The sequence below is a fragment of the Oncorhynchus kisutch genome, linkage group LG17, assembly GCF_002021735.2.
Source record: "Oncorhynchus kisutch isolate 150728-3 linkage group LG17, Okis_V2, whole genome shotgun sequence".
In the NCBI taxonomy this organism is placed as follows: domain Eukaryota; kingdom Metazoa; phylum Chordata; class Actinopteri; order Salmoniformes; family Salmonidae; genus Oncorhynchus; species Oncorhynchus kisutch.
In genome coordinates this window covers 16,940,990-16,967,416 of record NC_034190.2, presented here as the reverse complement: position 1 = coordinate 16,967,416, position 26,427 = coordinate 16,940,990, and the positions used below count along the sequence as shown (strand labels likewise).

Genomic DNA, 26,427 nt, shown 5'->3' with positions numbered 1-26,427 from the left:
TTAAGGTTAGCTAACATGCTAAGTAGTTACAAAGTAGTGTAAAAGTAGTTACAAAGTTGCAAATTAGCTAAAATTCTAAAGTTGTTTGTGATGATAATTGAACAGGCAACCTTTGATTGCTAGATGTTCACATTACACGCCTACCTATCCACCCCGACCAAACCACCCTACTTTTGTTTTTGCCTTAAGTAACCATACCAAACGTAACATATACTAATTTGAGTGTTACGGATTTATGTTTACTACAGTATGTTACATCTAGTCTATGAGACCAGGCTGATCTCTTGGGCTTATGACAATAAACAGAGGTGATAGAACAGGAAGTGGATAGATGATCCCTTTGTGCTTTTGGTTAGTCTTCAACATGCAGACTAATCAATGGAGAAAACTTAACAGATACTCCAATACCACATATACAGTGGGGAGAACAAGTATTTGATACATGTAGAGTTCTGTAATTTTTATCATAGGTATACTTCAACTGTGAGAGACGGAATCTAAAAACAAATCCAGAAAATCACATTATATGATTTTTAAGTAATTAAAAATCATACAATGTGATTTTCTGGATTTTTGTCTCTCACAGTTGAAGTGTAGCTATGAGAAAAATTACAGACCTCTACGTGCTTTGTAAGTAGGAAAACCTGTAAAATCGGCAGTGTATCAAATACTTGTTCTCCCCACTGTATGTTGGGTATATGTGTGTACATCTAACCAGCTTGAGAAATGGAGAGAGCAAAATATTTTGGTTAGAAGGAAGTTAGAGATTTAGAGGAGGGAGAGGGGGAGAAGTAGTTGGAGAAAGAGGGGGACAGGGTGAGCGAGAGAGTGGGACAGACGGAGAGAGAGGAGGGAGAGAGGGTTGGAAAGTTTACATGAGCAGCAGCTGTTTGGATCGTTAAGTGCTTTAACCCAAGCCAGAGACTACAGATCTAAACCGCACCAACTATCTCTGGTCCCACTGGCTCAGTGAGCGTGTTTGTGTGTATGTATTTGTGTTTGCTTGTGTGTGTTACTGTGTGCAAGTCAAAACCAGTGAGTGTCTAAACCTGCATGATAGTGTGTGTGTGTCTGTTAGTCCTGTATTATAAGTGTGAAGGGAGAACCTGGGCCCCATGCCTGCTCTCCATCCAGCCCCCTCTCTATCCCACCACACATCCCCCAGTTAAGCCCAGATGGTTCCCATCGAGGGGGTGAGGAGAGAAGGGGGGATAGGGTGAGGAAGACTTTGCTGGGCTATCAGTCTCATCTCACATGCAACACTCCTACAATGTTACAATGACTTTGAAAAACCCAGAAAAAAAATCCAAAAGGGTTTAACATTACTGCAACATGGGAGTCATTCTCACAAAACTGTCCCAAAAAATTCTTAATTGTTAAGTTTCAATGGAATTTCCTCTTGAATGAGATTTATCTATTTTATAATGACTCATGTTTTTTTTATCAGATATTATGCATTTGATCAAAATGTTGACAAAATTTGAATTACTGTTAAGTCCCCAAAAAGTATTAAACAAATCAATATTTCTAATATTTTTTAACATGGCTATTTTTTAATATTGCTCCCCTTATGAAATGCCAGAGTTAAACATAATACTGAACAATTTGAGCTCTAGCCATTTCAGTAATGAGAAGGCCAAGACAAAGGAGATGATTGTGGACTACAAGAAAATGAGGACCGAGCACACCCCCATTCTCATCGATGGGGCTGTAGTGGAGCTTCAAGTTCCTTGGCGTCCACCTCACCAACAAACTAACATGGTCCAAGTACACCAAGACAGTCGTGAAGAGGGCACGACAAAACCTATTCCCCCTCAGGAGACTGAAAAGATTTGGCATGGGTCCTCAGATCCTCAAAAGGTTCTACAGCTGCACCATCGAGAGCATGGTTGCATCACTGCCTGGTATGGTAACTGCTCGGCCTCCGACCGCAAGGCACTACAGAGGGTAGTGCTTACCGCCCAGTACATCACCGGGGCCAAGCGTCCTGCCATCCAGGACCTCTATACCATGTGGTGTCAGAGGAAGACCCTAAAAATGGTCAAAGACTCCAGCCACCCTAGTCATAGACTGTTATCTCTGCTACCGCATGGCAAGCGGTACCGGAGCTCCAAATCTAGGTTCAAGAGGCTTCTACCCCCAAGCTATAAGACCCCCCCCACTCTTTTACGCTGCTGCTACTGTCTATGCATAGTCACTTTAATAACTTTACCTACATGTATATATTCTTACTTTTTGGGGGGTATTTAAAAAAACTGTTGTTGGTTAAGGGCTTCACTGCAAGGTCTACTACACCTGTTGTATTCAGCATTTCACTGCAAGGTCTACTACACCTGTTGTATTCAGCATTTCACTGCAAGGTCTACTACACCTGTTGTATTCAGCATTTCACTGCAAGGTCTACTACACCTGTTGTATTCAGCATTTCACTGCAAGGTCTACTACACCTGTTGTATTCAGCATTTCACTGCAAGGTCTACTACACCTGTTGTATTCAGCATTTCACTGCAAGGTCTACTACACCTGTTGTATTCAGCATTTCACTGCAAGGTCTACTACACCTGTTGTATTCAGCATTTCACTGCAAGGTCTACTACAACCTGTTGTATTCAGCATTTCACTGCAAGGTCTACTACACCTGTTGTATTCAGCATTTCACTGCAAGGTCTACTACACCTGTTGTATTCAGCATTTCACTGCAAGGTCTACTACACCTGTTGTATTCAGCATTTCACTGCAAGGTCTACTACACCTGTTGTATTCAGCATTTCACTGCAAGGTCTACTACACCTGTTGTATTCAGCATTTCACTGCAAGGTCTACTACACCTGTTGTATTCAACGCATGTGAGAAATACAATTTGATTTGGGGTAACGTTTTTTTTAGAGAATACAAACCTGATTCTGAAGCCATAAAAGCTAATAACTTAACTTGTGCTCATCTAAGGATGACTCCACTGGATGATGCATCATGGGTGGATACAACTTTATTGAAAAACTGATCTGACTTTTTACAGGAACTTGAAAAAGTGTTACGGTAATGAGACATGTCCACAGACACTGTGTTTGTAGGTAATGAATATTATAGTTTAATGTCAACTTCAACTAGTATACCATTGTTATGATTTATGGACAAACTACAGCAACATACTTAGAGTTTTATTCAAGTAAGTTGTGTTTTTCAGAATAATTGTTTAAATAAAAGGACCTGAGACTTTAACCCTGATGCATTTTGGTCATGAGAATTTGGGGTGAAAATGTACAAAATTCAGGGGAAAATGTAAAATGTATTTAAAATAAGACACTTTCCCAAAAACTAGACATTGTGGTCATTAGAATGATTGTTGATTTTTTTAAATGAATCGTATTGTAACCCAGTTTGCAAAATACATTTTAAAACTGGTTTCATGAGAATCACCCATATGGAATAGGCATTTACTAGTCTCTCAATACTGTTTTGGGGGAACTCCAGTCACCCTTGACATTTTGGGTACCACCTCGCATATACAGGAGGAGGGGAAGGGGGCGGCGTGGTATGTGGGGTGGCCAACCTATCAGGACTTCAGTCAGCCTTCTGAGAACACAAAGTAGGGAAGGGTAGAGGGAGGTCGACATCTGGAACACATTATGGAGCACACTATTTCTCAGTTGAAAGGGAGAAAGCGATACAGTACAGAGAAACTGTTCGGAGCGATAGAGAAATGAGGGGATAAGAGAATGCAGCGAGAGAGAGAGAGAGAGAGAGAGCAGCGGTTAAATAAAGGGAGAGGGAGAGGTGGAGAATGAAGAGAGAGAGAGAGAGCAGCGGTTAAATAAAGGGAGAGGGAGGGGTGGAGAATGAAGAGAGAGAGAGAGCAGCGGTTAAATAAAGGAAGAGGTGGAGAACGAAGAGAGAGAGAGCAGCGGTTAAATAAAGGGAGAGGTGGAGAATGAAGAGAGAGAGAGAGAGAGAGAGAGAGAGAGAGAGAGAGAGAGAGAGAGAGAGAGAGAGAGCAGCGGTTAAATAAAGGGAGAGGGAGAGGTGGAGAATGAAGAGAGAGAGAGAGAGAGAGAGAGAGAGAGGGCTTTAGAAACCTTTCACTGCATGTGTTTGATATAACATCTGCACATGTAATGGAGTTCAATCACATAATTACACTAAAGGGACATACACTCTAGACTCCATTCCATTGTTGTTTGAGTCACACGCATACATACTGGAAGAAAAGACAGCCTCCTAGACACACTCACACCCTCATTACTTAAGTGCAAGATGAAACAGATCAGGATAGACCAGTTGTGGTTGATTACAGAGAGAGGAGTATTTAGCCTTGATGTCATTGTGTTTTGAACACTGAAGCAAGCTACTATGTAGGTTAGTTAGGGACCATAACATCTGAAGGGCAGCTGTGAATGATCTCTGCTTTCACTGCTACAAGCCTGACAAGCAAGCCTAATACACATTCTAGGACTGGCCTGGTACAACAGCACCCTCCACTGACTGTGAGAAACACCATGGGGAAGTGGCATAGAATTGGAATCTAGACTGCAGTGACTGCAATGAACCTGTAGATGACACCCTTTCCTCAATATACAGTGTACAAAACATTAAGAACACCTGCTCTTACCATGACATAAACTGACCAAGTGAAAGCTATGATCCCTTATTGATGTCACTTGTTAAATCCACTTCAATCAGTGTAGATTAAGGGGAAGACACAGGTTACAGAAGGTTTTTTAAGCCTTGAGACAAGGACTGTGTATGTGAGCCATTCAGAGGGTGAATGGGCAAGACAAAATATTTAAGTGCCTTTGAACAGGGTATGGTAGTAGGTGCCAGGCGCACCGGTTTGAGTGTCAAGAACTGCAACGCTGCTGGATTTTTCACGCTCAACAGTTTCTCATGTGTATCAAAAATGGTCCACCACCCAAAGGACATCCAGCAAACTTGACACAACTGTGGGAAGCATTGGAGTCAACAAGTGGCAGCATCTCTGTGGAACGCTTGACACCTTGTAGAGTCCATGCTCTGATGAATTGAGGCTGTTCTGAAGGCAAAAGGGGAGGGTGCAACTCAATATTAGGAAGATGATCTTAATGTGTTATACACTCAGTGTACAGGACACCTGTGTGATCTTGGGCTGTTTTATTGTAGATGAGTGTGTCTGATCAGTCACAGTAGTTTAGGGTGAAGGGGTGCATCTTAACAAAGAACACAGGATAGGTGACACATGTGGTGGCTGTTGATTGGTTATTGGCACAGTCCAGGAAGGAAGCCACCATTGGATCCATTTCAATAGCCTATCTATCGGATTATGCAGATATTTTTGTAGCAATAGTAACGTATGTGCATAGATAACAATGCCATGTCATCGCTCTGACGAAAGACTAAGGAGGTTGGTTGAAGGAGATGGTGGATGAGAGGGGATAGGGGCCCTTTTGGAAAAAGATTGCAGTCAGAGTGCATTATAACTGCACTCCACTGTAATATAACTGCAGTAAAACTGCAGTACCCTGCAGTTATTCTGCAATTACTGCGTCCAAAATGCCACAGTCGACTGCAGTTACTGTACTTTTACTGCTGTTTGTTTTGTTGGTGATAACATTGTGTGTCTTCTTCATCACCAAAACACATCAGAAAGAACAAGTAGTACATAAGTAGATGCCATTCGTAACTTAGTTCATTATGTGTGTGCCTGTGTGTAGCAGAGGGTGTGTCTACTCTGCATTAGCCGGTGGTCAGGCTGTGTCTTTACCATTGGGACAATCATTCTGGTCAGGTATGTTATGTGGAGATTAACCACGGTGAGTCTGGAGAGTGATCTCTGATTTGCGCTTGCACAAACACACACAATAATAGCTATGAACACAGGGAGCTCAAATCCACCACTAGACCAAGCCAACGGTAGGCTAGGGCAGCGGCCCCACCCAACAGCGGCGAGCCTTTCAGACAATGTTTTTTCTGCTTTTTGTTTTCCCTGTCTGTGTTGTCATAGCAATAGGCTAGGGCAGGAGGTGTCATTCATGTCATGCAAAGGAAGACATTTGTTTCGTTGAGTAAACAAATCTAGAATTGAGGCTCAGTAAAGCAAACTAAATCACTGTAGGGAAATATGTGTGCTTGGGAAAAACCCTAATTTGAACAGTGTGGGTTATTTCCCAAAAGAGAAAGTCCCAAAGAAACTGCTTGTCAAGAGTATAAAGTATGTGTGCCCACTTCTCAACATGTGGCACCGTCTTATACAAGTAGTACAGGTTCTCACTTCTCTCTTACACAAAAACTTTGAGGGTATAATCGCCATCACTCTGCCCTATCCCACCTGGATAAGAGGAAAACCTATGTAAGAATTCTGTTACTTGACTATAGCTCAGCATTCAACACCATAGTAACCTCCAAGCTCATCATTAAGCTCGAGGCCCTGGGTTTGAACCCTCCCTGTGCAACTGGGTCCTGGACTTCTTGACGGGACGCCCCCAGCTGGTGAAGGTAGGAAACATCACCTCCACTCCGCTGATCCTCAACACTGGGGCCCCACAAGGGTGCGTCCTTAGGGTCCTGTACTCCTTGTTCACCCATGACTGTGTGGCCAAGCACGCCTCCAACTCAATCATCAAGTTTGAAGACGACAAACAGTAGTAGGCTTGATTACCAACGATGACGAGACAGCCTACAGGGAGGAGGTGAGGACTCAGAGTGTGGTGCATGGAAAACAACCTCTCACTCAATGTCAACAAAACAAAGGAGATGATCATGGACTTCAGGAAACAGCAGAGGGTGTACCCCCATCGACGGGACCACAGTGGAGAAGGTAGAAAGCTTCAAGTTCCTTGGTGTACACAACAAACTGAAATGGACCACCCACACAGAAAGTGTGGTAAAGAAGGCGCAAAAGAGCCTCTTCAACCTCAGGTGGCTAAAGAAATTTGGCTTGTCACCTAAAACTTTTACAGATGCACAATTGAAAGCATCCTGTCAGGCTGTATCACCGCCTGGTACGGCAAAGGCTCTCCAGAGGGTGGTGCGGTCTGCCCAACGCATTACCGGGGGCAAACTACCTGCCCTCCAGGACACCTAAAGCACCCAATGTCACAGGAAGGCCAAAAAGATCATCAAGGACCTCAACCACCCGAGCCACTGCCTGTTCACCCCGCTATCATCCAGAAGGCGAGGTCAGAACAGGTGCATCAAAGCTGGGACCGAGACTGAAAAACAGCTTCTATCTCAAGGCCATCAGACTGTTAAACAGTCATCACTAACACATTAGAGGCCGCTGCCTATAGGCATAGTCTAGAAATCACTGGCCCCTTTAAGGAATGGAACACTAGTCACTTTAATAATGTTAACATATCTGGCATTACTCATCTCATATGTATATACTGTATTCTATACTATTCTACTGTATCTTAGTCCGTTCCGCTCATCCATATGTATATAGTCTTAATTCATTCCTACTTAGATTTGTGTCTATTGGATATATGTTGTGTAACTTGTTAGATATTACTGCACTGTCGGAGCTAAAGCGCAAGCATTTCGCTACACCCGCAATAACATCTGCTAATCACGTGTATGACCAATAAAATTTGATTTGATTTATGACTTCATGACCGATGGACAATCCCAGAGATACTGTGCATAATGATGAGATGTATTCCCATGTGGACAGATTTTGACGGGAGTGGACCCTCTCGTGTCGCCTCTTCCTCTCTGACAATCCCTGTAGGGGCACTTTCACAATGGGTTATAGGCCACAGGTTACGTTACACAAACCGGGAAGTGTTAACCAGGAAGTGTTAACACAGGTGAGAGGAGAGCATGCGGTTCTTAGCGTCTCATTCGAACACACTTTATCACATTTGTACTGTAATCAAATGTAGCCCTAATGGAAAGGTGTATTTTGAATTATGAATAGCTAAACTTCCTTGCCGGGCTGGCCCCAAGGGGCCAGGGTTCCGGTCTAGCAGCACGGTTTGTACGGCTCCTACAGTTTTGCTTCAGTACTGCAGTTTAACTGACACCCCACCCAGAAAGACAATTTCCATACTGTAAGATGGCCACATTTATTTATTATTTATTTAACTAGGCAAGTCAGTTAAGAACAAATTCATATTTACAATGGCGGCCTACACCGGCCCAACCCGGACAACACTTGGGACAATTGTGCACCACCATATGGGACTCCCAATCACAGCTGGTTGCGATACAGCCTGGATTCAAACCAGGGTGTCTGTAGTGACGCCTCTAGCACAGATGCAATGCCTTAGACGCGAGTCCTAGAGAAGTCAGATTTTAAAAGTCCTAATAACACACTTTAATCATGACTTAGTGCACAAAACACCCATTCAATTATTCAAATAATTGAGGCTGAGGACAAAAACAATTTTTTATCACTCACAACGAAGATATTAACATTTTATATTCATCCAAACAATGTCATGTTTTTGGATGACGTCGCCGCTGGTTGCGCTGCTCCCTGTGCGCTAATAGTAATACATGTATTTTATTTTGCGCTTTTCATTAAAGAGAATCTCAAAGACCCTGTAAAAACAAACAAAAGAAATGTGGAGATCTGTCAGGTCTTGGGCGATGGTCTTCCACAGATTCAGATAAGGTGTTGTTCAGAAAGGCTGGGCAGTAGCTTACGAGGAGGGAGCTTCGATGGCACAGAGAGGGAGCAGTGTCAGTCTGTTACTTAGACAAGCCCAGAGATCTTCATCAGGCACCCCGTCTGTTGTCTCCTCCTCCTCCTCCTCTGTAGGTAGGCTGGATAGTCCACTACTGAAGTGTAGCACCCATCTGGGTGATGCTTGGCAGCTATAAGCGCCAGAAAGATCACCACACATAGGCAGTAGTCAGGAAACAGTTCCCTATGAGGTGGGCCCTCTCAAGTTTAAAATGTTTAATGTCACATGCACAAGTCCACATCGTTGATGCAACCAGCAATAAAAAAGAAGCTTATGCTGTATTGATGCGTCATTCAAATGATTGAATAACCAGCTACCTAACCACCTAGCCAAGCAGAAAACAAACTGTCGTGCCATTAGTCCAGCAACTCCATTGGACAAAACCACCCAATATTAAGAAAATTCAAGAAGTCACAAAAACAAATAATTGCTTAAAAATGCAATCAACATACTTAAAACAACAAAATATTTACAAATGTACAGGAGCCCTCTGCATAGTCTTCCTCACTGCGCCACTGCAACAACGGAATGCTGATCAATATAGATTTATGCGAAGACTTTACGAGAACAGGTTACCTTGAAAACAACGGTCTGATATGTTGCACGCAGTCTCCAGTTCTTAAATTATTTCAATATTTGGCCGTACCACCTGGAAATGTCTACGTTTTTTACCACGTCACTGCCGGTTGAGTGCCATTTCCTCTTTTTACTCGCGAGTCATTGGACCAAAAGGCATCCCAGCCTCAGCATTCATTCACACAGCAAGCCATGGAGTAATACTTCCTTCAATTTGTGCTGGATTTAATTCACTGCAGTTTTCATCTCAAACGTGTAAGCGATTGTTGTATTCAATTTCCTATTTAGGCATATCCAAATGTTTACTTTCTGAATTGCAGCGACACAGTTCTCGCCTCGTCTCTTGCTTTTGGTCGCGGCATTAATTAATTTACAACATATCATAGTGGGTGGGACTATGTTAACTGCTTGGATCATCTTTCAAACAAGTCCAAAGGACGGAGCTCAATTTCTGTAATGATTAATCTGTTCTATTTGCAAGGAATATTTCCAAACATTTAACGTTTATCTGAACATTCTCTTCGCAATGGATCAAGTTGTCACCCTCATCAGAATTAATTTAACAATTTTTAGACATAGGCCTACTACATTTGAATTGATTAGTCTAGGCTACATTTAATTGACTAATTTGCTTAATTTGAGTTTATATTGGCATGTCATATGACATGCCAATACAAGCTAAAGTTATTTGTAGAAAGCCTAAAGACAAATGGGGATAGCCTGAATTTGTAAAATGCAAATTCCAACAAGCAATTTGGACCACACGGTGCGCGCTGCCCCTATTGGAATATTCTCAATGGTATGAATGAACATTCCTGCTGCGCTGAGTCGCTCCTTGTGGTTCCGAGGTAGACTTTGAGAGAGATGTGAAAGACGAGCAGTGGTCGCGGTAAAAGATTACCTTCGCTGTCAGTTGCGGTGTTAATGACCTAGTCGGAACTATGAACTGACATTTCAGACTGGCTAACTGGATATAGTTCCCTTGTTCCGAATAGCACATTAACGCTACACATTAATTCGCCTTCTCAGATGACACATTGGTTGATTTTGGTTCGTCAGTGCCTTGTTCACATGCTAGTCGGAAGTCGAACATTTCCACCTTGTAGTTATACATGTGTGGCGTTCAACTAATCAGCAAGTCAAATTTCCGCGTTTCCTAGTTCAGACTGGCGTATGAATGCAGCGTAGGTCTGAAATTATCAGTAACACCTTAGTCACTTCTTGGACTTTTCATTGAGACATGTCTAGTGCGGAAATATCCCACGTAACCTAAAAGCAAATTGATGCTTGATCTGTATGTGGTCGGAGGCTCCGTATGGAGGGTGTGATGCAATTGCGAAGCCACCGGAGGCACACAGAGGCCAAATTGAGTTCTGTACTGCATCGCAGTGCGCCTCTCAAATTTTGTAACAATGCTGAGTGCTTCATGTAGCTCCGCATTGACCTGATTGGTTGACGGTAGGTGTGTGCGGGAGGTCCAGTATAAACACATACTTACTACCTTGACAACCTCCTTCATAACAGTTGTGTAGAGGCCGTATCGCAGTAAATGCTGTACGGTCACTGCAGAAGTCCGATTGACCATGCAGAGCCTTTTATGCAGCTATTCCCAAACTCGATCCTTGGGACCCAACTGGGTGCAAGTTTTGGGGTTTTGCCAGCTGATTCAAATAAAGTAATCATCAAGCGTTGATTATTTTAATCGGCTGTGTGGTGCTAGGGCAAAAACCTAAACGTGCACCCCTCCCCAGGACCGAGTTTGGGAAACACTGGCCTAATGACTCATTTCTCTTGACAGAACACCCACTGAAATGCTGCTAAATTGGAATATCCTTCTGATTGGTGTTTCCTTGACTAATGTAGGCCTATAGACTAGTCATTCTAACTCTGAGCTCTAAATAAGTAACTGTCCAGTGAAAATCTCACTTAAAAGTTCATAATCTGTCAACTCGTAGCCAAATAATGTTGTTGACTTGTCCTTTACTGGGGTTGGTGGCCAAAAGCATACATTATAAAGAAAACCCCCACCTCAAGCTTGAATCTCAAGCAGGCTGTTTTTAAAAAATGCTTGCCTGTTTCCTCCATACAGTTGTTTTTAGAAAGTATTCACATCTCTTAACTTTTTCCACATTTTGTTGTTACAGCATGAATTTAAAATTGATCAAATGTAGCTTTATTTTCACTGGCATACACATAAACCCCATAATTAAAAAGGGGAATTATGGTTTTTGAAATGTTTACAAATGACTTAAAAACAACATTGAAATATCTTTAGTCAATAAGCAATATGGCAAGCCTAAATAAGTTCAGAAACAAGTCATAGTAAGCTGCATGGACATCATCTCTGTACCCCTCACAATTATCTGTAAGGTCCCTCAGTCAAGCTGTGAATTTCAAACTGTTTCAACCACCAATTCCTTGCAAAAAAGGGAACATATTGGTAGATGGGTAATAAAATAAGAGCAGACATTGAATATCCCTTTGAGCATGCTGATGTTTTTCATTACACTTTGGATGGTGTATTAATACACTTAGTCACTACAAAGATACATGTGTCCTTCCTGACTGTTGACAGAGAGGAAGGAAACCAACTCAGGGATTTCAGCATGAGGCCAATGGTGACTTTAAAACAGTTAGAGTATAATGGCTGTGATAGGAGAGAAGCTGAAGTTGCTGGATATTGTTGGAAACTGGAACACGCTGTCGATCCAGAACATGCTCAATGGGTGACATGTCTGAATATGCAGGCCATTTTCAGCTCTTAGACGTATTGTGTACAAATGCTTGTGACAAGGGACAGTGCGTTTGGGGATTAATGGCACGACAATGGGACTCAGGATCTCGTCACGTTATCTCTGTACGTTCAAATTGCCATCGATAAAATGCAATTGTGTTCGTTGTCCGTAGCTTATGCCTGCCCATACCATAACCCCACCACCACAATGGGGAACTCTGTTCACAACATTGACATCAGCAAACCGCTCGCCCACACAACGCCATACACGCTCAATATGTGCTCAATATGTGTAGGTAATCCTTTCTAATGCAGATTTTTTTATGTACAGTTGAAGTCGGAAGTTTACATACACTTAGGTTGGAGTCATTAAAACTTGTATTTTTAACCACTCCACAAATTTCTTGTTAACAAACAACAGTTTTGGCAAGTCGGTTAGGACATCTACTTTGTGCATGACACAAGTCATTTTTCCAACAATTGTTTACAGACCGATTATTTCACTTATAATTCACTGTATCACAATTCCAGTGGGTCAGAAGTTTACATACACTAAGTTGACTGTGCCTTTAAACAGCTTGGAAAATTACGGAATATTATGTAATGGCTTTAGAAGCTTCTGATAGGCTAATTGACATAATTTGAATCAATTGGAGGTGTACCTGTGGGTGTATTTCAAGGCCTACCTGCAAACTCGGTGCCTCTTTGCTTGACATCATGGGAAAATCAAAAGAAATCAGCCAAGACCTCAGAAAAAAAATGTTCATCTGTACAAACAATAGTACGCAAGTATAAACACCATGGGACCACGCAGCCGTCATACCGCTCAGGAAGGAGATGCGTTCTGTTTCCTCGAGATGAACGTACTTTGGTGCGAAAAGTGCAAATCAATCCCAGAACAACAGCAAAGGACCTTGTGAAGATGCTGGAAGAAATGGGTACAAAAGTATCTATATCCACAGTAAAATGAGTCCTATGTCGACATAACCTGAAATGCCGCTCGGCAAGAAAGAAGCCAATGCACCAAAACCACCATAAAAAAGCCAGACTATGGTTTGCAACTGCACATAGGGACAAATATCGTAATTTTTGGAGAAATATCCTCTGGTCTGATGAAACAAAACTAGAACTGTTTGGCCATAATGACCATTGTTATGTTTGGAGGAAAAAGGGGGAGGCTTGCACGCTGAAGAACACCATCCCAACCGTGAAGCATCATGTTGTGGGGGTGGCAGCATCATGTTGTGGGGGTGCTTTGCTGCAGGAGGGGCTGGTGCACTTCACAAAATAGATAGCATCATGAGGTAGGAAAATTATGTGGATATATTGAAGCAACATCTCAAATCAGTCAAGAAGTTAAAGCTTGGTCGCAAATGGTTCTTCCATGTTCAAATCAAATTTATTTGTCACATACACATGGTTAGCAGATGTTAATGCGAGTGTAGCGAAATGCTTGTGCTTCTAGTTCTGACAATGCAGTAATAACCAACGAGTAATCTAACCTAACAATTCCAAAACTACTACCTTATACACACAAGTCTAAAGGGATAAAGAATATGTACATAAAGATATATGAATGAGTGATGGTACAGAACGGCATAGGCAAGATGGAGTAGATGGTATAGAGTACAGTGCATACATATGAGATGAGTAATGTAGGGTATGTAAACATTATATTAAGTAGCATTGTTTAAAGTGGCTAGTGATATATTTTTACATGAATTTCCATAATTAAAGTGGCTGGAGTTGAGTCAGTGTGTTGGCAGCAGCCACTCAATGTTAGTGGTGGCTGTTTAACAGTCTGATGGCCTTGAGATAGAAGCTGTTTTTCAGTCTCTCGGTCCTTGCTTTGACGCACCTGTACTGACCTCGCCTTCTGGATGATAACGGGGTGAACAGGCAGTGGCTCGGGTGGTTGTTGTCCTTGATGATCTTTATGGCCTTCCTGTGACATCGGGTGGTGTAGGTGTCCTGGAGGGCAGGTAGTTTGCCCCCAGTGATGCGTTGTGCAGACCTCACTACCCTCTGGAGAGCCTTACGGTTGTGGGCGGAGCAGTTGCCGTACCAGGCGGTAATACAGCCCGACAGGATGCTCTCGATTGTGCATCTGTAGAAGTTTGTGAGTGCTTTTGGTGACAAGCCAAATTTCTTCAGCCTCCTGAGGTTGAAGAGGCGCTGCTGCGCCTTCACAACGCCGTCTGTGTGGGTGGACCAATTCAGTTTGTCCGTGATGTGTACACCGAGGAACTTAACTTACTATCCTCTCCACTACCGTCCCGTCGATGTGGATAGGGGGGTGCTCCCTCTGCTGTTTCCTGAAGTCCACAATCATGTCTTTTGTTTTGTTGACGTTGAGTGTAAGGTTATTTTCCTGACCCCACACTCCGAGGGCCCTCACCTCCTCCCTGTAGGCTGTCTCGTCGTTGTTGGTAATGAAGCCTACCACTGTAGTGTCGTCTGCAAACTTGATGATTGAGTTGGAGGCGTGCATGGCCACGCAGTCGTGGGTGAACAGGGAGTACAGGAGAGGGCTCAGTACGCACCCTTGTGGGGCCCCAGTGTTGAGGATCTGCGGGGTGGAGATGTTGTTACCTACCCTCACCACCTGGGGGTGGCCCATCAGGAAGTCCAGTACCCAGTTGCACCGGGTGGGGTCGATACCCAGGGCCTCGAGCTTGGTGACGAGTTTGGAGGGTACTATGTTGACAATGACCGCAAGCATACTTCCAAAGTTGTGGCAAAATGGCTTAAGGACAACAAAGTCAATGGCCATCACAAAGCTCTGACCTCAATCCCATATAAAATTTGTGGGCAGAACTGAAAAAGCATGTGCGAGCAAGGAGGCCTACAAACCTGACTCAGTTACACCAGTTCTGTCAGGTGGAATGGGCCAAAATTCAGTTGACTTACCGGTTAGCCAATGTGCGGGAGCACTGGTTGGTCGGGCCAATTGAGGTAGTATGTACATGAATGTATAGTTAAAGTGACTATGCATATATGAAAAACAGAGAGTAGCAGCAGCGTAAAAGAGGGGTTTGGGGGGGGGCACACAATGCAAATAGTCCGGGCAACCATTTGGTTACCTGTTCAGGAGTCTTATGGGCTGGGGGTAAAAACTGTTGAGAAGCCTTTTTGTCCTAGACTTGGCACTCCGGTACCGCTTGCCATGCGGTAGTAGAGAGAACAGTCTATGACTGGGGTGGCTGTGGTCTTTGACAACTTTTAGGGCTTTCCTCTGACACCTTCTGGTGTAGAGGTCCTGGATGGCAGATAGTTTAGCCCCAGTGATGTACTGGGCCGTATGCAAAACCCTCTGTAGTGCCTTGCGGTCGGAGGCCGAGCAATTGCCGTACCAGGCAGTGATGCCACCGATGCTCTCAATGTTGCAGCTGTAGAACCTTTTGAGGATCTCAGGACCCATGCCAAATCTTTTTAGTTTCCTGAGGGGGAATAGGCTTTGTCGTGCCCTCTTCACGACTGTCTTGGTGTTTTTGGACCATTCTAGTTTGGTGATGTGGACACCAAGGAACTTGAAGCTCTCAACCTGCTCCACTACATCCCCATCGATGAGAATGGGGGCGTGTTCTGTGCTCCTTTTCCTGTAGTCCACAATCATCTCCTTAGTCTTGGTTACGTTGAGGGATAGGTTGTTATTCTGGCACCACCCGGCCAGGTCTCTGACCTCCCTATAGGCTGTCTCGTCGTTGTCGATGATCAGGCCTACTACTGTTGTGTTGTCTGCAAACGTAATGATGGTGTTGGAGTCTTGCCTGGCCATGCAGTTGTGGGTGAACAGGGAGTACAGGAGGGGGGTGTTTAGTCCCAGGTTCCTTAGCTTAGTGACCATAGTACCCTTTGAGGGTAGTCAATGAATAGCATTCTCACATAGGTGTTCCTTTTGTCCAGGTGGGAAAGGGCAGTGTGGAGTGCAATAGAGATTGCATCATCTGTGGATCTGTTTGTGCGGTATGCAAATTGGAGTGGGTCTAGAGGTTCTGGGATAATGGTGTTGATGTGAGCCATTACCAGCCTTTCAAAGCACTTCATGGCTATGGACGTCTTTGCTACGGGTCTGTAGTCCATTTAGGCAGGTTGCTTTTGTGTTCGTCGGCACAGGGACAATGGTGGTCTGCTTGAAACATGTTGGTATTACAGACTCAATCAGGGACATGTTGAAAATGTCAGTGAAGACACCTGCCAGTTGGTCAGCACATGCCCGGAGCACACGTCGTGGTAATCCGTCTGGCCCCACAGCCTTGTGTATGTTGACCTGTTTAAAGGTCATACTCACGTCAGCTACGGAGAGCGTGATCACACAGTCGTCCAGAACAGCTGATGCTCTCATGCATGCCTCAGTTTTTCTTGCCTCGAAGCAAGCATAGAAGTGATTTAGCTCATCTGGTAGGCTCGTGTCACTGGGCAGCTCGCCGCTGTGCTTCCCTTTGTAGTCTAATAGTTTGCAAGCCCTGCCACATCCGACAAACTTTGGAGCCGGTGTAGTATCTTAGCCCTGTATTGACGCGTTGCTTGTTTGATGGTTTGTCGCAGGGCATAGCGGGATTTCTTGTAAGCTTCCGGGTTAGAGTCCCGCACCTTGAAAGCAGCAGCTCTACCCTTTAGCTCAGTGCGAATGTTGCCTTTAATCTATGGCTTCTGGTTGGGGTATGTACGTACAGTCACTGTGGGGACGACATTCTCGATGCACTTATTGATAAAGCCAGTGACTGATGTGGTGTATTCCTCAATGTAATCGGAACAATCCCGGAACATGTTCCAGTCGGTGATAGCGAAACAATCCTGTAGTTTAGCATCTGCTTCATCTGACCACTTTTTTATAGACCGAGTCACTGGTGTAGCCTGCTTTAATTTGAGCTTGTAAGCAGGAATCAGGAGGATAGAGTTGTGATCAAATTTACCAAATGGAGCTTTGTATGCGTCTCTGTGTGTGGAGTACAGGTGATCTATAATTTTTTCCCCTCTGGTTGCACATTTAACATGTTGATAGAAATTTGGTAGAACTGATTTAAGTTTCCTTGCATTAAAGTCTCCAGCCACTAGGAGCGCCGACTCTGCTTTGCTTATTTCCTTATACAGCTGACTGAGTGCGATCTTAGTGCCAGCATCTGTTTGTGGTGGTAAATAAACAGCCACGAAAAGTATAGCTGAGAATTCTCTAGGCAAGTAGTGGGGCCGCAATGTATCACAATATACTCTACTTCAGGTGAGCAAAATCTAGACTTCCTTAGATTTTGTGCACCAGCTGTTGTTTACAAATATGCACAGACCACCCCCCTCGTCTTACCGGAGTGTGCTGTTCTATCCTGTCGGTGCAGCGTATATCCCGCTAGCTGAATATTCAAGTCGTCATTCAGTCACGATTCCGTGAAACATAGGATATTACAGTTTTTGATGTCCTGTTGGTAGGATATTCGTGATCGTACCTCGTATAATTTATTGTCCAATGATTGCACGTTGCAGCTTTCCTACTCCCCTTCTGCGGGTCCTGACGAGGCATCCGGCTCTTCGTCCTCTGTACCTGCGTCGCTTCCTCTTGTGAATAACTGGGATGTCGGCCCTACCGGGTGTTTGGAAAATATCATGTGAGTCTTGCTTGTTGTTGAAAAAATCTTTGTCTAATCTGAGGTGAGTGATCGCTGTCCTGATATCCAGAAGCTCTTTGTCTAATCCGAGGTGAGTGCTCGCTGTCCTGATATCCAGAAGCTCTTTGTCTAATCTGAGGTGAGTGATCTCTGTCCTGATATCCAGAAGCTCTTTGTCTAATCCGAGGTGAGTGATCGCTGTCCTGATATCCAGAAGCTCTTTTCTGCCGTAAGATACAGTTGCAGAAACATTATGTACAAAATAAGTTACAAATAACGTGAAAAACCACCCACATAATAGCACAATTGGTTGGGCGCCTGTAAAACTGCTGCCATTTCTTCGAGCGCCATTTTAGGGCTAGTTGCCTGGTTTGCTAGATTGACGTGAACTTAATTCAGGTTTAAACGGATGTTTTGCTATTTTGGACCACAAGGCTGCTGATGACATGCAGCCTGTCGTTTTTATGTTTATATTTTCTCACAACGACAAGATTTCGGACGACAATAGAATGTTCATGATGTCACTGCAACAGCTGTCTACAGACATGTCGATAGGTAGAATAAACCAGCCTTTATATCTTTGGTTGTTTAGTACACTACCGTACTCACTCTGTTTAGCACATTGCCTCGTGAATCTGTAAAGGGATGGGTGTGGGAGAGTGTGAATAATGATGAATGAGTGTAGACAAAGAACGCTCCAATAGGTGTACCAAAACATTCAAGGACCATTTTCTCAAAAGTGGGGCTACAAGTTTATCACCTTTCAAAGCAGAATTGCTTTCCTGTTGTTCCTTAACTGTAGTGTTATATAACATTTTCTAGCTCAGTCTCTACTTTTATCTAATGTAAAAAACACAATTTAAAATATTGTCACATAAGATCGAGTCGGTCAGTCACAAATTAGCAACAAATTCTAAAAACGTGTTGCCAATTTGTCATTATGGGGTATTGTGATTTTAGATGGAGGGGGAGGGGTGGTATATTTATTCCATTTTTACTTCAGACTGTAACACAACAAAATGTGGAATAAGTCAAGGGGAATGAATACTTTCTGAATGCACTATATTATAAGGTGACAACAGGTTGGCTCATTGGATGAGCTGGCAAATCAGCCATTTACTTCCATGAATATTTCTAATGACCGGTATACTCCCACACCGTTCTTTTTTGGGGGTATGCCCACACATTCAATCATAAAAAAGCTGCTTTTTAATAGGGATATCTGCGGAAGATGTTTGGGGGTGGGGCAGCTGCACTATAGACGGCAATATCGGTCCGCTAATACAGGCCTAGTAAAGGCCCTCTACTTTTGTGAAACTTCTATTTAGTTTTTATCAACAAACAAACAAACAAAATATTCTGTTTTTGCAGGGGGTGCTGCAGCACCCTAATTCCTGCAGCACGCTAATTCCTGCAGCTGGATGTGACAGTTGTTCTTAATGTTTAGACTTCCATTTAATTTTTTTAAAAGAGTTTAATTAAAGGATAAGAAAAATCATAAAAAGACAGGAGTTCAGATATGGTCCTGCGTATGATCCAATGATGTATATAAACCATTGGTATGACCGCTACGATGGCAATGCAGTTCAGTGTAATGCAGTCTTGGCTACCTAATGGACAATGCTCACTTTACGGCAGCCCCCCATCCACTCAGCAATGATGGTACTTAACGCCGTTTTCAGGTTCTCTGTGGTGTCCCTCTCCTCCATGTTGTCAGTACATGGGACTTAATGTTTTACTTCTCATCTAGGTGAAGGCTCGTTGCAGTGATGTATGACGGTGTAGTCATAGACACTTTTTTGTTAACACCACGTATGGTGTTTGAGAGCTCGTGCTTTATACTTTCAGAGTAATCATTGTACAGTTTCTCCATCCAGGCCATCGCGGTTATTCAACATGGCATCTTGTAGTCTGAGTTCTAGATATACCATCAGGGGCAGTGAAGCTGACATCCTCTATGATTGACAATGTCTGCATATCAACTGCAATCATTTCTGTTATCAGCGCTGTGATTTTCTCACTCTGTCCTTTATCGCACTGCAGCTAGCAATGGGTTGGGACACCCTTTCAGATGGTAGAGCATTGCACCTGTACTGCCTCTGTAGCTCAATTCCACCTTGCAAAGTTTGTATATATTTCACCACCACCTCACAACTTCTCAAAGTATTTCAATACAGGTGTTCGCTGCTGTCGCTTCCCTGTCTCTCACTCTCTGCCATTTTTCCAACTGTCAACAACGATGTGCGGAGAGCTTTATATCCGTGACAAATAACTTTAAAGATTAATATCTCGTCCTACGAACGTTACTGAATTGTTGCATTAGGTATTTGTTAATAAAAACAGTTTCCCTGGATGATAACTAGGACCTGTTAGTGGCAGCGTTGTGATAACTACACTGTGATTTTAATTCAGTAAAAATGTGGGGAAAAAAATTGGGATTTTTTTTAAAACATGAACAATCCCAATGTCGTTTAAACGTTCACATCCCTACTTTTTAACGTACTTAATAAAACATGTTTTGGAAGAACTTTTTCACTTATATTGTAATTATAGGTCATATTTCATAGAAATCTGGAAACACTGGACAGTTACTTTAAGTCCAGCTACACTGAGAGAGAGAGAGAAATCCCGTTTGTCAGTGACAGCCCGGTACTATAAATAGACCCATGTTTTATCAAATCAAATCAAATCAAATTTATTTATATAGCCCTTCGTACATCAGCTGATATCTCAAAGTGCTGTACAGAAACCCAGCCTAAAACCCCAAACAGCAAGCAATGCAGGTGGAGAAGCACAGTGGCTAGGAAAAACTCCCTAGAAAGGCCAATACCTAGGAAGAAACCTAGAGAGGAACCAGGCTATGTGGGGTGGCCAGTCCTCTTCTGGCTGTGCCGGGTGGAGATTATAACAGAACATGGTCAAGATGTTCAATGTTCATAAATGACCAGCATGGTCGAATAATAATAAGGCAGAACAGTTGAAACTAGAGCAGCAGCACAGTCAGGTGGAAGTTGAAACTGGAGCAGCAGCATGGCCAGGTAGACTGGGGACAGCAAGGAGTCATCATGTCAGGTAGTCCTGGGGCATGGTCCTAGGGCTCAGGTCAGTTGAAACTGGAACAGCAGCATGGCCAGGTGGACTGGGGACAGCAAGGAGTCATCATGTCAGGTAGTCCTGGGGCATGGTCCTAGGGCTCAGGTCCTCCGAGAGAGAGAAAGAAAGAGAGAAGGAGAGAATTAGAGAACGCACACTTAGATTCACACAGGACACCGAATAGGACAGGACAGGAGAAGTACTCCAGATATAACAAACTGACCCCAGCCAGTTTATGCCTTCAGATTTTCCTTGAAGCCCAAACAAACGGGATACATCCCCTCCCATGCAGTCTGTCGTTTCCATGGAAACCCTGTATGGCGTGAGGGTTGGCTTCTGAATGTCTCAGCTTAGCCGATAGAGTAATACAGTAGAGTGGTTATTCATTGAGTTTCATAACATGGCTTGGTCTAAATTCGGTCCCTCAAATTATGGGTACATAAGACTGGCCCTGTCTCTAGGGTAGGTGTGTGAGAGAGTGAGATGTCTCCTGATCCTTTCTAACAGGCATAGCATATTTGTGGTGCATTGGAATGACAGCAGAATGACTGGTCAGGCTAGACTTCTCAGACAGGTAGCTATACACTTCCTAACTAGTGATTGGGGGGGGTCGATTATTATTTTGGGATATTTGGCTCAAACTATCTGCATTTGCTAGCGCTTCCAGTTTCTTTGTAAATAGTGAGCCAACGTGCTCTCTCGTCTCTCTGCAGCTGACATAGTGAGCAATATGTTTGGAACATCAGATCACAGTATCGAATCGCAATACATGTCGTATCTGCTCCTAATTGTGATAATATTGTATCGTGAGGTCCCTGGCAATTCCCAGCCCTATTCCTGACCCAAACTCAACAGCCTTGGTTTCTCTAATGACTGCCTCTCCTGGTTCACTAACTACTTAGAGTTCAGTGTGTCAAATCGGAGGGCCTGTTGTCCGGGCCTCTGGCAGTCTCTATGGGGGTGCCACAGCGTTCAATTCTCGGGCCGACTCTCTTCTCTGTATACATCAATGATGTCGCTCTTGCTTGGGGTGATTCTTTGATCCAGCTCTATGCAGATGACACCATTCTGTATACTTCTGGCCCTTCTTTGGATACTGTTTTAACAAACCTCCAAACGAGCTTCAATGCCATAACACGCCTTCCGTGGCCTCCAACTGCTCTTAAATGCTAGTAAAACGAAATGCATGCTTTTCAACCGATTGCTGCCCGCGCCTGCCCGCCCGACTAGCATCACTACTCTGGACGGTTCTGACTTAGAATATGTGGACAACTATAAATACCTAGGTGTTTGGCTAGACTGTAAACTCTCCTTGCAGACTCACATTAAGCATCGCCAATCCAAAGTTAAATCTAGAATCGGCTTCCTATTTCGCAACAAAGCTTTCTTCACTCATGCTGCTAAACATACCCTCGTAAAACTGACTATCCTACCGATCCTTGACTTTGGCGATGTTATTTACAAAATAGCCTCCAACACTCTACTCAGCAAACTGGATGCAGTCTATCACAGTGCATCCGTTTTGTTACCAAAGCACCATATACTACCCACCACTGCGACCTATATGCTTTCGTTGGCTGGTCCTCGCTACATATTCGTCACCAAACCCACTGGCTCCAGGTCATCGATAAGTCTGCTAGGTAAAGCTCTGCCTTAGTTCAGCTCACTGGTCACCATAGCAACACCCACCCGTAGCACGCGTTCCAGCAGGTATATTTCACTGGTCATTCTCAAACACCTCGTTTGGCTGCCTTTCCTTCCAGTTCTCTGCTGCCAATGACTGGAACGAATTGCAAAAATCACTGAAGTTGGAGACATATCTCCCTCTCTAACTTTAAGCGTCAGCTGTCAGAGCAGCTTACCGATCGCTGCAGCTGTACACAGCCCATCTGTAAATAGCCCATCCAACCAACCAACCAACTACCTACCTCATCCCCATATTTGTTTTTGTTTTTCTGCTCTTTTGCACACCAGTATTTCTACTTGCACATCCTCATCTGCACATATATCACTCCAGTGTAAATTGCTAAATTGTAATTACTTTCCTACTATTGGCCTATTTATTGCCTTACCTCCTTACTTCATTTGCACACACTGTATACAGATTTTTCTATTGTGTTATTGACTGTACGTTTGTTTATGTGTAACTCTGTGTTTGTGTCGCACTGCTTTGCTTTAACTTGACCAGGTCGCAGTTGTAAATGAGAACTTGTTCTCAACTGACTTACCTGGTTAAATAAAGGTAAAATAAAAATCAGGGTCAACAACCACACCCGTCAGCCCTTAGAATTAGAATGAATGGATATATAGCTGTACTATTCTAATTATGAACCAGGGCTCTTTGGCAGATCAAAGCTGTTCGGATCTGTTGGTGGCAGGGCTACAGATGATGTCAAGGAAATATGCCGATAGGAGGAAGAGTTACAGATGGTCCGCTTTGCTTCTGTAATACTGAGATTGTGGGGCTCTTTGACTCATCTTTTTTCACTAATTGGTATTTTGACCAATCAGATCAGCTCTGAAAAAGATCTGATGTGAAAATATCCGATGTGATTGGTCCAAAGACCAATTAGTGGAAAAAATATCAGAACTGGGCTGCCTGTGTTAAACGCAGCCATTCTCTCGATCATTAACAGAGGTGGTTGAGCTTTTATTTTTAGTCTAATGCATCTATTGAAGAGCATCATCTAGCTAGAGAGGACCCATCCAAGGTTCTAGCTAGAGAGGACCCATCCAAGGTTCTAGCTAGAGAGGACCCATCCAAGGTTCTAGCTAGAGAGGACCCATCCAAGGTTCTAGCTAGAGAGGACCCATCCAAGGTTCTAGCTAGAGAGGACCCATCCAAGGTTCTACTCTGGCTGCTGTCATAGTAAGAGTTTGTCATTGGGTGTTTTTTATAATGAGAGTTTTCTTATGCATTAAACATTGGGGCAGAGGTTTTCACTTTTCCCTACCACTCCCTTAGCTGAAATCTCAGAAAGATGATTGGCCTGCACATGTTGTAAAACACTGTAATAACTCTACCTCCTCAGAGGCGATAAAGGTCATTGCGTTGGCTTAGTACATGTTCTCTTGGAATTTGGTAGAACATTTGAACTTTACAGCTAGCATCTGATGGGGGAAGGCAGCTGCCTCTGTGGAGGACTGTTATGGAGAACTGCTATCCCAGGGGGCCGAGCGAGCAGTAGCCAATTTGCTACTGGAGAGAGTTAGTCACTGATCCTACATCAGTGCCAAGGGCAGCACTAATATCTATACAGTGTCACCTCAGGTAGATTCTCCAAGTGTTCCAGAATCCAAGACATTGGATGTATGGAACTGACACGTCTACACTACAACGCTTGACTGGTTTGCTCTGTTCATTCTATTTCTATCTGAAGCGTTTCGGGATAGCATGCCAAATGAACACTCCCTTCCCCATCTTAATCAGGGAGATTGCTGTGTAAATGGAAATGTCCTTGTTTGGCCCTGAGCTACCTGGCTGACTGGTTTTGCATAGCAGGGATGCCTTTGCCCTGTCAACTCTGTGACGTGTCAGAAGAAACACTATGGGGATTTATGAAGCTTTTTTTAATTGTATTTTTGACCTGGTTGAAGTTATGACAGGGTCAAAGCTACCGTACTGTCATGAGAAACACTGAGGATATATATCTATATAAATAAGTGATTTTATTTTTTGGAAAGCATCTTTGAATGGCCTTCAAGATGCTGATGCTTTCACAAAAATAAAATCACTTATTTATATAGATATTTATCCTCAGTGTTTCTCGTGACAGTACGGTCATTTTACAAGGTGTAATAGCTTTAATCATTGACTTGGTTACATAAGACACAAGGCCACCCTAGAACGTCCAGTGCCAAACCAGACACGCCTTAAGGGGTGTACCGTACTTAGCAAACAGCTGAGGTAAATAAGTTGTTATTTTCTGTTGTCAAGGTTCTGTAGAGCACAATGAAGACTGCGCTCTGGAATCTAGGTCTACCTGTTACTATTAGCGACCTTTTGTGTTGAGGTATTCAACCCAGTTCTACTGCAATTAACTAGCCTGGAAATCCATACTGTTTCACTTCATTTTCTTTTCGGGTTCAGTTCACTAATAAGAGTGGAGTGGTATTGGTGTGGTAAATGATGTGGTACAGTGTTTTGGTGTTCCTCTTCCTCCCAGTCTCCCCCTCACTCTGTCTGACTCTGTGTTTATTCAGTATCTATGGAACCTGTTGGAGGGTAACAATGCTGCTGGATACACTTCAGTGAATTTGGATAAGGGTTTCACTTTCCTCTGTGTAGGAGGTGTGTACACTGACACAGCTTTTTAATGGGAAGTGTTGTGATAGTGTTTCTGTTCAGCAGGCCTAAAGCAGTTTCAAAGTATTCTGCCATAGTAAAGGGTATCCATGCAGTGTAAGAATCTATTCTGATATTTCTAATCTCAGTGGTTACCTCGCAAATGGCACCCTAATCTATCTAGAGAGAAATTGCATGACTGTGTGCTCGATTTTATACACCTGTCAGCAACGGCTGTGGCTGAAATAGCCAAATCCACTAATTTGAAGGGATGTCCACATACCTTTGTGCATGTATAGTGTGTATATCTAGTGCACAACTCAAAACTAGTGTGCTAAATAGGAATTAGGGTACCATTTGGGACATAGGGTGTTGGAGGTATTATAGTGTTTGGATTTGGACGGGGAACATTCCTACTGTTGAGTCATGTCCTAAGCATTGCTCTGACTCTTGAGAGAGGCCTAGGGGCCTGCTGTTTTTCAACTCTCTCTCCACCGCACCTGCTGTCTCTAACTCCTGAATACTCTGCTTTGAAAAGCCAACTGACATTTACTCCTGAGGTGCTGACCTGTTGCACCCTCTACAACCACTGTGATTATTGTTATTTTACCCTGCTGGTCATCTATGAACGTTTGAACATCTTGGCCATGTTCTGTTATAATCTCCACCTGGCACAGCCAGAAGAGGACTGACCACCCCTCAGAGCCTGGTTCCTCTCTAGGTTTCTTCCTAGTTTCCTGCCTTTCTAGGGAGTTTTTCCTAGCCACTGTGATTCTACATCTGCATTGCTTGCTGTTTGGGGTTTTAGGCTGGGTTTCTGTACAGCAATTTGTAACATCGGCTGATGTTAAAAGGGCTTTATAACTACATTTGATTGAGCGATAGGGGAACCAGACAGTATACACGGACACACACAGAACCCTCTATAGAGCTTTTGGGGGAACTGGACAGCATGTTGGGGAAATCCTGCTGCATACACAGACACAAATGCATTCATTCACACATGCATCTACCCCATAGGCACACAAACAGAACATTCCATAGTATTCACTCTATAGCAGTGGTCCTCTACTCCGGTCCTCCAGTAACCTCAACAGTACATATGTGTTGGGTGCCCCAGACGAGCACACCTGATTCTACTTGTCAACTAAATAGGGCTGACCCCAAATAGTCGACTGGTCGATTGTTTGATCGATAGACTGAGTAGTTGAGCAGTAGCATATGTGGCTCAGTTGGTAGAGCATGGCACTTGCAACCCCGGGGATGTGGGTTCGATTCCTACAGGGGACCAGTACAAAAAGGAGTATGAAAATGTATGAACTCACTATTGTACGTCGCTCTGGATATGAGTTCTGCTAAATTATTATTAAATTTTTTATATACAGTGCCTTCGGAAAGTATTCAAATACCTTGACTTTTCCACATTTTGTTACGTTACAGCCTTATTCTAAAAATGATTAAATTGTTTTTTCCTCTCAT

The 26,427-nt window shown here is 43.4% G+C and overlaps 1 protein-coding gene and 1 long non-coding RNA gene across 8 annotated transcripts in view; one reads left to right on the top strand and one right to left on the bottom strand.

Moving 5' to 3' along the window:
* Positions 1-8,022: 8,022 nt before the first annotated feature.
* Positions 8,023-10,894, bottom strand: LOC116354327 (uncharacterized). The gene is made up of 2 exons (XR_004203547.1): positions 10,735-10,894; positions 8,023-8,790 (listed from the first exon to the last, which is right to left on the bottom strand). It is a non-coding gene; the product is annotated as an uncharacterized LOC116354327 (long non-coding RNA).
* The window catches only part of LOC109907254 (oxysterol-binding protein-related protein 3), a 33,391-nt gene continuing 16,325 nt past the window's right edge, over positions 9,362-26,427 (top strand). For 5 of the 7 annotated variants that reach the window (XM_031793121.1, XM_031793118.1, XM_031793119.1 and 2 more), the window contains exon 1: positions 9,364-9,491. The gene's annotated coding sequence lies outside the window, so the exon portion shown is untranslated. Of the gene's footprint in view, positions 9,492-17,448; positions 17,571-26,427 lie in introns of all 7 variants that reach the window. The other 2 variants (XM_031793120.1, XM_031793116.1) reach the window with 1 other exon arrangement.